Raw genomic sequence first — 18292 nt, forward strand, 5'->3', positions numbered from 1 at the left:
AGTTATCTCCAAGTTTAGTCTCGCTGTGCCATAATTATATATAATATATAATAGAATTTTCCTCCTTGTTGCTTACTACATAAACTTTCTTTAATTGAGGGCATCCTTGTTGCAGAATTTGCCCGCGGATTGAACTATCTCTCAATTCGTCGCTATATCTGTGGCATTTTCCAACATATTGAGATCCAGTTGAATTCTGCTCAATGCGGTTATACTAGCATAACCTATTGGTCTGTCCGTTCTCACATGTCCTTGGGTTATGCGGCGCCAATCACATAGTTGTTTGCATTTTTGGTAAGAATCAAAGTCGGGAAACTGTAAGATCGGGTCATTGCATAATAAGGTCTTACATACCTCAAATGCTTCTGTGTATTCTAAATCTATCTGCACGGCCTTTTTGCTTCTGCTTCTTTAACTGCTTCCTCACTAGCTTCGTTATAGCGGCAAAATAATAATTTCCCATAGTACCCCAACAGACCTAGGAATGATTGAATTTTCCTAGCTTTGGAAATCTCGAATCTCTTCATTCCTTCGATTTTCTTGGGCTTGGCACCGGCTCCACTGCTCCTATAAATCCATCCAATTTATCAGCGCCTCCCTCATACTTCGGTATTATTTGTTTCTATTAATTATTTTATTAAGGTCTATTACCTTAATAGCTTCTAAAACTTTTTCGTCGCCATTGCTGCAGGTCTAACCTCCTCTGTCATACAAATCTAGATTTAAAGCCATTGAGCTGTCTTTCCTAACTTGTTCATCTCGTCATTCCTACTGTTTGTGCGATTGTTTGTGTTTTGTAGTGTACTTAGTGTGTATTTAACTAAGCTAATGTGAATTTAATTTTGTTATTCGTGTCTTTTGTTTCTTTTAGTGTGTAGATCTGTGAGTTTCCGTGTTGTGGAATGGAGTTCGGGAATTAGTTTAAAATAAGTAGTTTTCCTCCCAAACTGATTTTATAAATAATAACAAGGGGGTTTCTTCTAGTTTTTTTGCTAAAATTATTTTTTATTTATTTACTGGCAACCCCGGCAAATGTTGTTTTGCCCCTATTTGCTTTCTAGACGGTAATTGTTTTTTATATATTTTTGTTATTAAATATTTTCCAGTAATTTCCGTTAATCCAGTCGTGATGATTTTAAGCAAGCATTAAATAAATCAGCGTACATTGAACGTGGAATAACAGAACGAGTTTGTCTGAAATCACCTGAAAAGAGAAACAAAAAGCCGCCAAATAGTTTATCATTGTTTTTTATATTCCTCAATTTCTTTTCCAATGCCTCAAGCGAATGTTTACGTGCCATAGTGCATTCATCCCATATAATTATTTTACATTGTTTCAGCACTATGCCCATAGACGATTGTTTCTTTATGTTGCACACTGCATGTGGATTATTTTGTTGTTCAATGGCAGCTTAAGTGCAGAATTATCTTTTCTGTTCACGATTCATATCGGTGTTGAGTAAAAAAGATGTCATTTGGAAGCATGAATTGGACAAATTGCGTTCAAAGAACAAGGTAGAATCTGGATCTGTACCGAGAAGTAAACCGCGCAATGTTTTAGGGGATATCCAATATTCAACATCATGATATGCAATATTCAACATGAGGCTCGTACTCGAATGCTAGTCGAAGAAGTAGCCCCAATATAAATCCTCTATGAACTTGTTGGAGTTTTTGGTCACTTCTTTTTCTAACAATGAATCTGAGCGGTTCCCTTCGTTGCTCTAAGCTACCTCCCTACCAATTTTCACTTAAATCTGTTCTGCTGTTCTTGTGTTATAAGTGGTGTAACAAAACATGACTTTCTTTTATATATAGTGATTTATTGTTTAGTTATTTATTCCTCGTCTTCCAGTCCTCGTTACCTAGCATGCTGAAGATTGATCTCTTGTGCAAATGCGGACAGTCTTCTCTATCCCCATGCTAAACGACTACCCTGTTCTTTACAGTGTATCGCCTAATACATTTAAATAGTCTCATATCTTTTGATTTTTTTTCGTTCTTTATTTACCAAATTTAAGCGCTTCGGAGCATAATGAATTATTAATATTATTTCTTCCGTTCCCACGCTAAGCAGACGCCTGCGCATTACACTGCGCCGCTTAATACATTTTAATGGATATATATATCACTTTATTCTTTTATTATTTCCCACGCATTAATATTAATACCTTTCCTTGATAAGCGGCCGCCCTGTGCTCCACAGATCACCGTCTAATACATTATCGGTATAATCGATTCTAATTAATATTAATCCTAAATTGATTACAATACTTTACCTCCCTCTCATGCTAAACAGTCGCTCTGTGCAATACAGTGTCACTGTCTAATACATGCGAACGAAGAAAATACCTTATTTGAACAATAAATCTTTTCCTCGAGTTCCTAGTCCGCTGCGTCTTCGTTCCACTGTATCTGAACCGATCGAACCACTCACTCATCTTCTGTATTTGCTGCAGCTGCCAACTCGTCTCAAACCGTCTGTGTCCGGCCGTTCGTCGACGTTCGACACAAGCCTTTTAATTCACAAACACTTTTATTTTTCTTTAAATTAAAATATCAACTTAAATTCCAACTTCCAATTATAAACCACTTTCTATGTGTATACCTCTTGCCTAATTTCTTTCATCCTGCCGTTGTTTTGCTTGAACTTTTGCTTGGACCCTATGAACTTATTTATTTCTTCTTCACCTTTCACCTTTTTGTGATAGGATAACTCCAGGGGTTAAGTTTAGTTGGATTTTTATAAAGAAGGAGCAGCAAAGGTGCCGCTCCAACCTTTAGATTGAGCAGCTGAGGTGCCGCTCCAACGACCAAAATGTCTCTGTTCTGTTACAATATTTTTTAAGTCTAAGTAACGCTAAGTCTCGTAGCTGCGCTGCGCGCAGGCGGCGGCAGAGAGACGGCTATGTACCTATGTATAAAGGAATATAATAATATACGTTGTTATGCGCTCTCAAGTGGAGGCGCGAGGGGTATGCATATGCTGACCGTTTGTTACGATTATGCTGACACTAGCACTTTCTGTGTGCGGGCTAAGCCAGAACGATCGGTTCCTTTTCGGCCACTTTGGGTTTATGACCGGGACTTTGGATTATGTAAACACTGCAACAAAGTGTTACAGTGCGCACCCTTTAACTACTTTCGGCACAGTGGTATTCAATATATGTGCATACTACACCTGCCTATGGTTCGAATTATCGGTTTTATTTTCACTGATTACATTCTTCGATGGCTGTGTTCATTTAATTGTTTGCTTTACTATTTCTGTATGTTGTGTACGTTATACTTTATATTTTTGCATATTATTTTATTCCAACTTATTTTCTACTCCACTTCAATCTTCTACTCTTACATAATAAAGATAAAGAAAATGCTGTATATCCTTGTCATCCTTCGTCATCACGGATCCTTCCTCAATCCTGGGTAGAATCCGTCCTTAGGCTTATTTTATTCCAACTTATTTTCTACTCTATTGCACCCACTTCCCTCTACTCACTCTTACATAATAAAGATAAAGAAAATGCTCTAGATCCTGGACATCCGTCGTCATCTCGGATCCTTCCTCAATCCTGGGTAGAATCCGTCCTTAGACCAAGGGTTACCGACTGCGCTAGTTAACAATATGTGAGTTCACAGTAAATGTGTCCAGTTGGGTTTGGGAGCCATGTTCCAAGATGAAGAATGCGACTTGTGTTTGGTTTGATCACATTACTCGAACTGCACTCCGTATTTTTAATATTTGTCTCTAAATACTTAATTGTCTATGGAATGGAATGGAATTGAACTTGGAGCGGATGTATAAATGGGACTTGAATCTGAAGTGGTTCCGATATTTGTGTTTGGTTGGCAACTTTATTGCCAACAAAGTATTTGGTTGATAGATGTTGGGCTGCCCTGGGGTTTTGGTGGGGGACCGCCGAGGGTACTGCTGACTTTGGCCATTTCATCGGTGGTAGGTTCTCGTCCTTTACTAGCACGACATCGCTCAGGGCCCAGACAGAACCAAATGTAAACCTAACTAAGGTTTAGGTACTCTTCTTTCCATCGGGACCAGAAAGACTGCTGCAGGAAAAACATGCGCTGCCAGCCGGTTGAAGTTCAGCTTCTGACATCGGGCTCGATAATGCTGACTAACGGACCACCAGTTAAAAAATGAAAGAAAAGATTGTCTCTGAAAGAGACAATAAAGGTCGTAAATTTATGATAGCCCCAATATGGCAGAGCAGCGTTCACAGCTCCTCATAGTCAAGCACTGAAGATCCAACAGTCCGGTAAAAATGGTGCTTGGCGGTTTGTAGCCAAGCTCGTTTTTGGCTCCAACAAAGTTGGTTGCGTTGTCAGACCAAATATGTTGAGGCCTTCGGCGGGTGCATATAAACCACTTCAAAGCCTGTAGAAAAGAAATTGTGGACAGATTACACTACCTTACAAGCTCCAGGTGGACGGCTTTGGTGCCAAAAGAAATGAAACGCATTTCCGGATTATAATAGAAGGGCCCAGAAAAATCCACACCAATGACTTCAAGAACCTGCCAGCCGCTAAATCTTTGCTCCGGAAGATCAGCCATAATGTACTTCAGGGACCGAGGCTTAGTCCAAAGGCATCGGATGCATTTGTGTAATGCCTTTGTCACCGTCTTTCTCCGCCCAATTGGCCAATATTGGAATCGAATGAATGTAATGTATGTAAATTCCGCTCATGGAAATCAACAATTAAAGCCAGCGTAACTGGATAGCTTGTAAGAAGTATAATTTGATGCTGACTATCAACATCCAATTACGAATTTTTTGGGCGACCGTCTAGACCAGGGGTGTCCAAGCTCAGCATACGGCAGAGAAAACTCCAATACCAATGCAAAAAATCATTAATACATTGGAGCGACGCATTTTTTGAAATGTCATGTCGGTACACTAAAAAAAAATTATAGTGCCATTTTTAATGGAAAAAAAGTAATAAAAAAATGTAAATTAAATAAAAATTAAAAACTGTAATAAAATTATAAATAAAAGAAATTCATAGCTCCGATGTCAACCATTCTTTTTGAGATCTCAACCAAAAGTGATTTTTTGCAGTGAAAAGTTTTCGACGATACAAAATCAAAATGCCTTTGTATTAGTAAGAAAAACTGAGAGACTAGGCATTTGTTGTTGTTAAGCTCGGCAACAATCAAAGAGAGTAGGAAAAAACGAAAAATTGTTTTTGAATTTGGCCTTTGCCTATGCTGAGAGCAACAAACGTATATGACATTTGATTTCCCATATGAAAGAGCAATTCCAACAACAAAGGAGAACCGAGAGCAATGGGGCTAGGCACCCCTGGTCTAGACCAAATTTTATATAAGCGGGAATGTATTCGCAGTGCTGGAAATGAATTAGAGTATGAAATAGTGTCTAATGTCTATGTGTTTGAGTTGCGAGTAGAAGACAGGGTTCATGGCCAAAGTCTTCGCTTTTATTATCCTCGTACAAAACTATTGGAGATCTTTCTGTTCTATATTCAATATCAATAACCAAGTGCCACGCAGTCTTTCTTCTCAGTCTTCTAGGAATTCGGTCCTGCAGACGGATAACCAACCGTCTAAGGTCCAATGCCTCTTTCATCGCCAATGTCTGAGCCAGGTTTTCAGCTTGCGTACTGCTAAGTCCCACGCAGCCCAGCCCCAGCCCAGTCAGCATCCTTTATAGCCTTGTCTTTTTTTATAACTCAACTTCATGTCCAACGTATATATATATATATATCTTCTGATTCATCAGTTTCAACCGATCTCGCTGTCGCCTATGATCTGCATTCCAAGGAACATCTCTACATGGACTTTGTCGACGCTTTTCGACGCTAAAAGAAAATCGTCAACATAGATTAAAACCATACAAAGATTACCTAGGATCCATTTTGACTTATCCATTTTTGACTACCAATCGTGATTTTTTTAGCTGGAACTTCCCATTTCTAATTTTCATTATTAATTTGTTGAATATAAATTATAATAACATTATAATTTAACCTTTATTAATTTCATTACCTTGACGTCTGGCTTCTTGCCAAAAATGATTCATAAAAAGCTTTACCCACTAGGGAGGCTGCAGGTGATCGGTTTCTTATGTAACAAGCCGTTTGAATCGCTTCTGTCCAAAGGGACTCATTTTCACAAGAGTCAGATTAGCCCGCTCCGTCACTACATTCTGATTTGGAGAAATTCGTCGAGAAACGCCTCTTGTTGAATTCGTCAACAAGGATGGAAAAGTTGTGAATGAATCTTAAATTTTATACACGTTGGGCAATCTTTTTTTTCTTCTGGAAACTGCACGTTAGCCAAACCTGCTACCATTCCTTCCTTCACGATGTTAGCCAAACTTGCAAAATTCAGATGACCATACCTATATATTATGCTTAACTATTACATCGTCCTGTCCTGCTGTGAAACATCGACTTTGATCAGCTAAAAAAAAAACCACATGTTTCTCTTCTATGCGACAAATAAATAATTCTCTCCTCGCTTTCGCTTTCATTTGATCAAAAGTAGCCTTGCATCCTCGTTCAATGGCGTTTGATACTGCAATCAAATTCCCTTGCATCTTGGGGACATAAAAAAAATTTTCCAGTTTCAACATGCACGATCCTGTCTGAAACACCACGTCACCCTTGCCGGCTTTTAGAACGCTGTGGTCTGCCAACTTCACCTCCTCCGTATGAGGTGTGTTGTGGTGTATGCAGTTGCTTATAGTCAATGATCACTGTACAATAAATATGAACTAAACATTGCGGCACTTTGTTGCAATAAATACAGTAACTTGACTTCAGTTCAAAAGTTATATGATCAGCCATTTGAGCCCAAAAGGCTTAAAGGGTTGATCAGAATTGTTATGCTGCCCAGCTTTAGCCACATAAAAATTTATGAATGACATAAACATGTGCAAATTAAATATCCCAAAGTTCACCTTTTTTTTCACAAACTTTATTTAAACCCTTAAGGCTAGACCGATTGTAGGTGAAAGGCTTGCTCCCGGAATAAGACTGCCAATTTTTAATTACCAGATACCCAACAAACCTCGGCTTAAGAGAAATAACCCAAAAGGGTACTTGGAGAGAATAAACAATTGCCCTAAGAGATTCTAAGAGAAAGGGACAATTTGCTGATGCAGTAGTTGAGTCATTGGTGAAGAGTGATAAGATCGGAAGATCGATCCAATTCGGACTGGTGACGGCGAGTCGGCTCTAATGTTTATGTCTTGCTTGTGCCATGGAAAATTTTATGGGAATGCTTACAAGTGGAGCTTGATGTTTAGTCTGAAACGAGTGAGGGGAAATTAGGAGACAAGATAAGAAATGGCATGACGCATTCAGCAGGGGCTACTGCGTTTGCAAATAATGTTTACATTGCCTATTTGGTGAGGCAATTTCTGAGTTGGATAACACACCCCCTTCTAAATTGAAGCGTCGCGATTCAAATGATGGTGCAGTCATGGAGTTTAATTGAGCTGTTAATTCTGCTACGATTATTTCTTCATGCGGGATTTCTTGATCGGACAAATTATTGGTTTTTAACATATTGCTAAGCCGTGGTTTAATGGTTTTACAATATTTTCTTAATTTATAAATTAATAACCAAATTATATATGTTGAAATTAATGTGTGATTAATTTGATTAAAAGGATATGGGGTATTTATGTTATCAAATGATAGTTCCGATTGTTGGATATTATATATTCGGATATTTCAAAATTATTATAATTGTGGGCTGAAACAAATTCTAATATTTTATTATCTACGTTTGTATATGATATATTATTAATTATTATGGTGCCATTGAATGTTATTAAATAAGGCCCTATTAGGCAAGAGTCATTTAAAATATTATTTTCATTTACTAAAATAGCACCTTCCTGAATTATATCTATTTGTTTGTTTTTTTTTTTCTTATTTTATTACAAATTGATTTTTTACCGTTTAATAAGCGAGTGAAACATGATTTTTCTTTGCTTAAAACACAATAATTTTTAAATAGTTCTTTTTTGAAATTATTTATTTCATAATCCCTCTCTTTCTCTTGAGAGAACGGTCGTGTTTTTTTTTGTGCGCACTGCGTTTATGATAAATATTGGTAAACTGGTGTTTACTTTCTTGTGAATTGAATATATTGAGAATCTTAAGAATCTTAAGCTTAAACCGTATCGCTTCGCGAGTGCTGTGGTATATTTGGAGGCGAATTAATAATTTGTCTAAATTCAATTCCAAGCATAGCTCAGCTCTGCTTCTTCCCCGTCTTATCTGTATTTCTGCATTTTTCTTTTGCACTCTCCAAATCTGCCGCTTCGGCTTCCTATTTGGCACAGTGGTTCAAGGTATAGTGTTTTTATACCCTTGCAGAGGGTATTCTAATTTTGTCCAAAAGTGTGCAACGCAGTATATATATTCTTGATCAGGATCACCTCCTGAGTTGATATGAGCATGTCTCTCTGTCCGTCTGTCTGTCCGTCAGTCTGTTTGTACGCAAACTAGTCTCTCATTTTTCAAGCTATCGACTTGAAACTTTGCACACACCCTTCTTTCCTTAGCATGCAGTAAATAAGTCGGAACAACCGGGATCGGGCGACCATATCCTATAGCTGCCATATAACTGATTGATCGGAAATGTTATAACTTCGGTGTTTTTAGAGTTAGAGAGTTAAAATGATGAAAACCATGAAGGCTATTTTTGGCAAATGACAAGCCAAATTTCATAAGGATCGGCCGACTATATCCTATAGTTGCCATATAAATGAACGATCAGAAATGACCCAACTTTCGGGTTTTTGAAGATAGAAAGCTGGAACTTAAAACAGATTGTATTTTTGGTCAGTTAATCTATCTATCAAATCAGTTAATCTATGTCAGTTAATCTATCTATCAAATCTAACAAATTTCAGAACGATCGGCTGACTATAACTTATAGCTTCCATATAACTGAACGATCGGAAATGGTTTTTGGTAGAAATACCAACTTTGGTATTTTTGGAGATAAAAGTTTGGGACTTTTTTTAGATTTTGTATTATAGTTTTTATATCTGATGTTTGCGGCATATATCCAGTTTTAACAGCAAGGGTATATCAACTTCGACTCCGCCCGAAGTTAGCTTTCCTATCTTGTTTAACTTTTTATATATTAATTTTGTTTTATTTATTAAAAATTATGGAATTTAAACTTGTCTCCGCTATGAAGCCTTGAAACAAGAAAATTTCCTTATCCCAGCCTACCATCCATTACTGACTATGTAAAAACGTCGTACACTCCAAGTGTGCCGGGTTCACTGCCTCAGTTTCGGATGCCATTTCCCGTAGATCTGGTATACATTATTGTTGTGAAAACTGTCGTGCTGTGCAAGGCGAAATGAGGTCGTTCATGAGACAGACCAAAAATGGATTTAAAGAGCTGATCACTGGTTTCCGTAAAATCAATGACCAGCTCTGTGCGCTTGTTTAGTTTAGTGGCCTTCAGCTGCTATATGAGGCCCCTAAGCGTAAGAAATCCGCTGTTTCTGATCCGCCTCAGCCTGCTCAGCCGACATTAATGCAGGCGCTTATATCTCTGGCCACCCCAAGGGCTAGAACTGACAAAAATTCGTCTGAATTTCTCAGGGATAATGAGCAATTGTCTGATGGCATCCCTTCGAGTGATGCCAAAGGTCCTTGTAAACGAAACCCCCACTAGAGTCACCCAAAAGGGTATTCCACAGTCCGGACCACCGGCACCGACTGATGCTGCAGTTCTCGTACCTGCGACACCAAAACCCTTACAGGAGATTCCTCCATCAAAACATATATTTGTTTCTCGGCTTGCCCCTGATACTTCAGAAATGGATATCTCGGCGTATATCAAAGCCAAAACAAAAGCCGATATAAAAGTGGAGGACGTAACTAAATTTAAATATAATTATACACGGCGCACGTCTTCTTTCAAGATTCGTGTGCCCGCTCTGATGTTCAAGACGATTTGTTCTCCCAGTTTTTGGCCAGAGAATCTTTTCGTCCAAGAACACCAGCCTACTTCCGTGAAGAAAAAAGTTAAAAAACCAGCGGGAGTGAGACTTCCCAATATTGGAACCTCTGACCAACCCTCCACCTCTTCTTTGGCTACTAACCCAAAAAACTAGTTTCCTCATTAACTCTTACCTATCAGAACACTAGGGGGCTACGTAGCAAACTCCCCAAGCTATATTCTGATAGTTCTTTTTTTGCATCCCATATAATAGCATTTACAGAAACTTGGTTAAGTCCGGAGATCTTTAGCTCCGAAGTTTTTCCAAGTAAGTACACCACTTTCGGTAGACTCTACTCTTGCTTCTGAAGAGGTGAAATCCCAAGAGTTTGGTGACATAGAATTTATTTGCGTTAAAATCACTATATCCGTCAAAGCTTTATACATTACATGTTCATATATACCTCCTATGTCTGAACCGCCTACATATTGGCAGCATTTGTCCGCCATTCGATACGTCTCTAATCTTATGACGGATCGTGACCAACTCGTAGCGGTGGGCGACTTTAATATCCCAGAATTAAAGTGGTCCAACGTCGATAACTCACCATCTTTGTCACTTATAACTTATCATGACTTCACCGCGGGCATGTTTGACATGTCCCTAGGTCAGATCAATCATGTTAGAAATTCGCTAGGTCGGCTTTTAGACTTGTGTTTTGTATCTGATCCTGATGGTACTGCTCTCTCCAGAGCTTTTCCCCTTTCATCCCCAGAGGATCCATATCACCCCACACTGGAGGTCTTAATCGAAACCACTTCTGGTATCGATCAGATGTCTCCGAGCGTGGTAAATAAGATTCGCTGTTTCCGTAAAGCTGATTTTCAGAAACTTAATAGCCTTATTGATACATTTGACTGGTCTGATATTCTGGCGTGCACTGATCTTAATGTCACTTTAAAAAAATTTTATTTTACTTTAAATACATTTTTTGACTCATGTGTGCCTTGGAAATATCCGTCCGCTTCAACAAATCCTCCTTGGTTTACAAGGTGCCTCACTAACCTATAAAATAAAAAAAATAAGGCTCTTACTTAAGGGGTTATATACCTTCTTTGTCGAAGAAAATGAGCAAAGCTCGTATTTTTTTTTAGGTATGTAGCAATTATTTAATTACACGGATGTTTTAATTTTTTGATAGTACACTTTTTTAACAATGTTTGTGCAAAATTTGGTGGAAAAATATTAAATAGTTTTTAAGGGGTGGCTGTTTCCCTTAGAGGCCTTTTTTTTTTAGAGCCTTGCGGTGACAGTTCCCCAGGTCAAACAGGTCAACTTAAACCATAAAAGTAAAATTATTTCATTAGTTTAGAGTAATCTCTTGTGCTTGAACGATCGATTTTAAAATTTTTTGTTTTTGTTTGGATATGGCAGCGTTTTATGCTAAAAATGAACGTTTTAGTCTCTAGAAATTTCACTAAAAAATTTATTTCGCCGAAAAAAAAGTTTGCGCGTGAAAAGTCGATCGTTCAAGCACAAGAGAATTTCATTACGAACATTTTAAAAAAAATTTGAAGTAAATCGGTTCAGTAGTTTTCCGCCAATCCATGTCACCGCAAAGTCATTTTTCAAGAAACACCATTTCGAGATATTCGCGTTTAAAGTTTCAAGTTCAGTTTAAGGCCGCAACGAGGCGTGCGATTAGGAGCGCTGTAACTTTTTTTCTACTGCTCCAATCTCTATGAAAATTTGGGAGAATGTTCTCAAGGAGTTGTTCTTCAAGATAAACCACTAAAAAAATTTTCGTTTTTTTGAAAATAAAAAAGGTATATAACCCCTTAAATATAAAAAAAACCTGCAGTAGTATTGATTTTTCAAGATATCTACTAGCTCGGTCTAATTTTACCGTGCATAAGGCTGAATGTTATAGGAATTATATTGACCGCTGCCGGATACAATTTACTCAGGATCCAAAGCTGTTTTATAACATTGTAAACACTAAGCGTAAAGATGTATCTTTTTAACCTCTGCTTACGTTTGAAAATTCCTCTGCGACCTCGGATCAGGACATTGCCGATCTATTCGCAGAGTTTTTTCAAACAACTTATTCTCCGCCTAAATTGACAGATCAGCCTTACGTATATAACATTCAAGCAGCAATTCTTATTTTCTGTCCGTTTTTTTCAGAGAACAACTTATTAATTGGTCTTTTAAGGGTAAAACCCATTTATTCGCCAGGCCCCGACGGAGTACCAGGCTGTGCACTAAAATACTGCGCCAGGGCTCTGTGCAAACCTCTTCTAAGACTTTTCAACTTATCTTTGGAAACCTCGATTTTTCTCCTTAAGTGGAAGGAATCATTCATGATTCCCCTACATAAAAAAGGAAAAAAAAAGTCCAAGGCTGCCAACTACAGGGGCATCTCTAAGTTGTCGGCAATTCCAAAGTTATTCGAAAAATTAATTACCCCTCATTTGCAACACCTATGCTCTTCGATTATCTCTCCGTCAGCATGGCTTTATAAAGCGTAGCTCCACCACTACAAAATTACTGGAGCTAACATCCTTTTTCATAGATGGCTTTTGTAAGGGATATCAAACCGATGTAATTTACACAGACTTCAGCAAAGCATTTGATTCAGTAAATCACTCACTCTTGTTGAGTAATCTGAATATGCTGGGTTTTCCTAAAGACCTCTTAACGTGGATCTCCAGCTACCTAGATGGAAGGACACAAAGAGTCTTATTTAAAAACATACAGTCCCGTCTGGTCCGTACTACATCTGGCGTCCCTCAAGGAAGTTTTTTTTTTTTTCTCTCTTTTTATCTTTTTTTTTTACTTAGAGGTCTAAACTGGGATGCAAATCTTCACGTTCTTACTTATAAACTTACCTAGCTTAACAAATCGTAGGACAATGCTCGGTGTAGTCTTTCTGCATAACCTTATTAACGGGGATATAGATAGCCAGCATTTACTAACACGCTTAAAATTTAACATTCCTAATAGAAGGACTCAAAACTTTAGTCCTCTGTTCCTTAGCCGTTGTAGTTCGACATATGCACTGCATGACCCTTTTAGGGTATTATGTTCGAACTACAATGGTCTCTACTCTATAACATCTCTTTCCTGTCCCTCAAATTTAAAATATAGAATTTTAAATTTCCTTAATAACTCCTCCTAGCTTAAGGGGACCCCCCCCCCATTCTCGGTTTTAAAAAATCAATTTTTTTTTTAATTTAATTCGAACTTGTAACTATTCAAGAATGTTCCCTGCAAATTTCAATTAAAAATTTCAAAAACTCTTAAAGATATAGCCGATTTATGGTGGAAGCCTCAGGCGACGGCGAGAGCCGTCTCAAAACTTTAAACGCGTTTTTCTCGAAACAGTGTTTTTACGACTGTTTTTTATGAGGTTACTCAAAAACTATTAATCCAATCGGTTCCAAATTTTAACACGTTATTCTATACATATATAGCTCGCGTATGAACTAGGATAAATCAAATCGGTGAAGATCTTCTTTACTTTTCAACTCGAATTGTGCCTGAAAAAATGGAAATTTTCAAAAAAAAATTTCAAAGGTCCGCCATTTTGTTAATTTTTGAGCGAAGCTAATAATCCTAGATCATACGAGAGCCAAACATGTACTTTTTCTAATCCCGTTGGAATTTTTGGATTCAGATGTTCCAGTGAGCGGAAATCACATGCGCCGCCGAAAAGAAGGGATTTTCTTTGAAAAGAAAAAAATCACAAAAAACAACAACAAAAACAAAACAAAAAAAATTCTGTGAAATGATTTTCTTCCTTTTTGTGTCTTAATATATGTAAGCACAGTTACAACCCTAAAAAATAATTTATGTTCATTTGCCAGCCCATTGAAAATCGTCAAAATTTAAAATCGAGAATAATATATTCTAACAAATCGTTTCTTGAGCGCCCCTCGGTCGTCTGGGCCTCTAAGCTTTATGATGAATACAGGAATGCTAGCATCAGCTCTTATTGATGCACAAGTCATTTCCAAATTCTAAAAGGTAAAAAAAAAAAAAAAATAAATAAATAATAATAATAAGTGTTGTTGCATTTTGCTACCTGATTGCTTAACAATAATTTTCCATCATTATGAGATATAGCTCTAGCGTAATACGTATCGCATCTATTTTTCATAATGGGATATTTTAAATAGATTACAAATAATTCTTTGTGGAAAGCAATTTTAAATTTAGAAATGTCCAACAAACCCGTGATTACTATAGGTTTTAATAAGTGTTTATATATTTCTTGAATATCATCTATATTTAATATCTTTGTGTTAAAAATGTCCATTTAAGCCAATGTAATTGTACCAATAACATTTTGTAGATCGTAAGATGTTGTAGATGTTTTCTTAGAGGTAACTCTTGGATTGTAAAAACAAATTTTAAATTTGTGGACAAATACTGTCCATTTCTGTCCATTGTCCAGGTCCATTTCATCAAACAATTTGGAATTTATTATTTGTTGCTTGTTGTTGTTATCAATTAATTCATTAATTTTATTTTCAATTGTTACTACATCATCAAGGTCCAGCTAACCATTTTAAAACCGTTCCTAATTCATTAATACCTCTCTTAGATCTTGTTGGCAATAGTTGTGATGGGATTAAATCTAGAGTTCTTAAATTATATGAAATTTCCCAGTAAAATTTATCATTATTAGTATTCTTTATGTAGGTAAGCTCTGTGTTCAAAATGTGTTTACTCGGGCGTCGCTAAAAAACTTCGAATTCCCGCCACATTTCTTTAAATTCTTTTCTGGTGTATTCTTGGAGAGTCAGAGAGTCAGATACTTGAGTCAGAGAGCGAAATCAACATGGAGATGCCTACTGGATCCGGTGGAGAGGCAAGATTGGTGGCGACATGCTTCCTCTGCGAAGTGGAGGACGAGCACGTGACAGTTGGCTGTATCGGCGCCGGCTGCGTGAGCATGTGCCATCCTAAGTGTACTGCTCTAGAGGATGGCGGCGTAGGATCGATCTGTGCAGAGTGTGACGTAGACGTCCATGCACAGAACTCGACGTTCATCAGGACAGAAAAGCTGACCAGCCTGACGGCTGGGGACAACTACCAGAGTTACTCAGGTGTCGACCAGATGAGGATCGGAACTAATGACGTCAACGAGGCCTCGAAGGAAGCGCAGGACCTGCAGACGGAGCTAAGGTTGTTGGAGGAAGAAGATCAGTTGCGACAACAACTTCTACATAGGCGAAAGGCGCTCATGGGCAAGCTCCCAAGGGAGAGGCTATCGGAGACTGGCCACGCAGAAAAGATGCCTGAAGCATCTAGTACACGGTACCAGAATGCTGGTACGGATACAATTGGTGAAGTTGCCGTTGTAGAAGGAAACGGCAGTACGCAGAGATCCCACGCTGGGCCCCCATGGCTCTTTTCTACCAGGGGGGAGGACCACTCAGCTGCTAGGGTCACTAAACCTTTGGGCAGACCATCGTACGAACAATTGACAGCGAGGAAGACTAGCGTGGCTGAGTTGGTGAAGTTTTCCGGAAGGCCGGAGGACTGGTCCTTATTCATCGCAACGTATGAACAGACGATGGAGCTATGCGGATTCACGGATGCCGAGGACCTAATGCGACTTCGGCATGCGTTGGAAGGCCCAGCCAAGAACGCAGTACAAAGTCTAATGCTGCATGCGGACTGTGTTCCGCAGATGATCGCCACGCTAAGAATGCGATTTGGGCGACCCGAAATTATCATTGACTTGTTAGTGACAAGGATTAAAAAATTTCCTCAAGTGAGGGAGAATAAGCTTGAAATGCTGGTTGACTTCTCGGTGGAGGTGCAAAATGTTTGCGCTACGATGAAAGCCTCCAAGTTGGACCAGTACTTAAACAACCCAGCGCTCACGCAGGAGCTAGTGAGCAAGTTGCCATCGATGGTGCAGACGTTTTGGGCCTCTCTAACCTCTCTAACAGTGTGTACGTTGGCAGAGTTTAGTACGTGGCTATCGCAGATGGCAGAAGGAGTGAGCCATGTGATAGTCCCAAGCTCGTCGTCAAGAACGGAGAGAAGGGGCACGGTACATAAACACACTGTGCGCCAAGGCTGTCGGCTGTGCACCCGCAATTGCAGAAACCTGCAGGAGTGTCCAGCATTCCTGGAAATGACGACCCGCGATCGCTGGAATGCTACTCGACGGTGTGGCTTGTGCTGGAGATGTTTCCAGAGCCACAAGATGGAAAGATGCGGCGTCCCCAATCCTTGTGGAATAGATGGATGCCTAGAACGCCATCATCCCCTGTTGCATCGCGGCAGCACGGCTCCCGTCCAAACGATTGGCCAAACGAAGCTATATGATCTTCGCGACGTTCACTCGGTCCAGTCTCTTGATCTCCCGTCACAGTCGTTGGATATAACCCACCTGAAAGCACAGCACACACACCTTCGACATCTACCACAGTCCGGATACGACTCAGCACAGCCCAGGCTCCTGATAGGTCTCAATAATTGCAAACTAGGGCGCGTGCTACGCACCAAAGAAGGCACAACAGAAGAACCGATCGCTGAGAATACCCGCCTGGGGTGGACGATTAAAGGAAGAAGCTCCAACAGTGTGGGTGATGAAATAACCCCAAACTACCACGTGTTTCACATATGTGCATGTGAAGCTGACGAGATCAAGGAGATCTTGCGCCTGTTTGAGCAGTGCATGTGGTCGGACGGCGGCCCTAGTCCGGAGATGAATAGCAAGAGCGTATCCAATGATGACCAGTTGGCTATACAGCAGCTGGAGAAGAATACGAGGCGTATAAATGGCCGATTGGAAACAGGTCTGCTTTGGAGGTATAAAGATAACAAGCTGGCGGATAGTTTACCGACAGCCCTAAAGCGGGCCGATGCCTGTACCAGAAATTGACTCGCGAGCCGGAGCTTGCGAAGGAAATTCGCCGACAGCTAGATGAGTACGTTTTTTTTTTTTTTTTTAAGCTTAGTTTGTTTTTATTGGATCACTCTTTAAGAGTCTAACAATAAGGTTGCAAATCTTAAAATAATACAATATCTAACAGTTTGTTTTGAACTGAATAGAGACTACGTGGTCCTAATAATTAGCGCTGGATTGGGAGGTCGTTGCGGCGTTCTTTTGGCTTCAATGTGGCTGCGCCAGGTAAGCCGTCTATCGAGGTGTACGCCAAGATATGTTACTTCATTTGCTATCGGAACCACTGTGTTGTGAAGAGTAAGTGGAGGGCAGTCTTGCCTGTTAAGAGTGAACGTTACGTGTTTGCATTTTTGTTCGTTAACTTTGATTCGCCAGTCGGATAGCCATTTCTCCACTGCCACCAGATGTGTAGCAAGTTGCGCCGTTGCTTGCTTGGGGCATCTCGCGCGGCTTAGGATCACTGTGTCATCTGTAAAGTGGATGTGGTTAGATTCCTGCTCGTTGGGATGTCCGCAGTGTAGATAAGGTAGAGTGTTGGTCCAAGCACGCTGCCTTGAGGAACTCCGGCTCTAATGATGTAGTCATCGGACATGGCTGAATTACATCTTACTGAGAATTTCCTGTTGTATAGGTATGACTTCAGAAGTTTGTGAGTGTTGGTTGGGAGCATTTCTATAATTTTGTGCATTAGACCTTCTAACCATACCCTGTCGAAAGCTTGTGATACGTCCAGAAATATCGCAGTGCAGTACTCCCTTTGTTCGAATGTATTTCGGATTTCTAATCCCGTTGGAATTTTTGGATTCAGATGTTCCAGTGAGCGGAAATCACATGCGCCGCCGAAAAGAAGGGATTTTCTTTGAAAAGAAAAAAATCACAAAAAACAACAACAAAAACAAAACAAAAAAAAATTCTGTGAAATGATTTTCTTCCTTTTTGTGTCTTAATATATGTAAGCACAGTTACAACCCTAAAAAATAATTTATGTTCATTTGCCAGCCCATTGAAAATCGTCAAAATTTAAAATCGAGAATAATATATTCTAACAAATCGTTTCTTGAGCGCCCCTCGGTCGTCTGGGCCTCTAAGCTTTATGATGAATACAGGAATGCTAGCATCAGCTCTTATTGATGCACAAGTCATTTCCAAATTCTAAAAGGTAAAAAAAAAAAAAAAATAAATAAATAATAATAATAAGTGTTGTTGCATTTTGCTACCTGATTGCTTAACAATAATTTTCCATCATTATGAGATATAGCTCTAGCGTAATACGTATCGCATCTATTTTTCATAATGGGATATTTTAAATAGATTACAAATAATTCTTTGTGGAAAGCAATTTTAAATTTAGAAATGTCCAACAAACCCGTGATTACTATAGGTTTTAATAAGTGTTTATATATTT

Source organism: Drosophila bipectinata, chromosome 2L (assembly GCF_030179905.1).
Source record: "Drosophila bipectinata strain 14024-0381.07 chromosome 2L, DbipHiC1v2, whole genome shotgun sequence".
Classification (NCBI taxonomy): Eukaryota; Metazoa; Arthropoda; class Insecta; order Diptera; family Drosophilidae; genus Drosophila; species Drosophila bipectinata.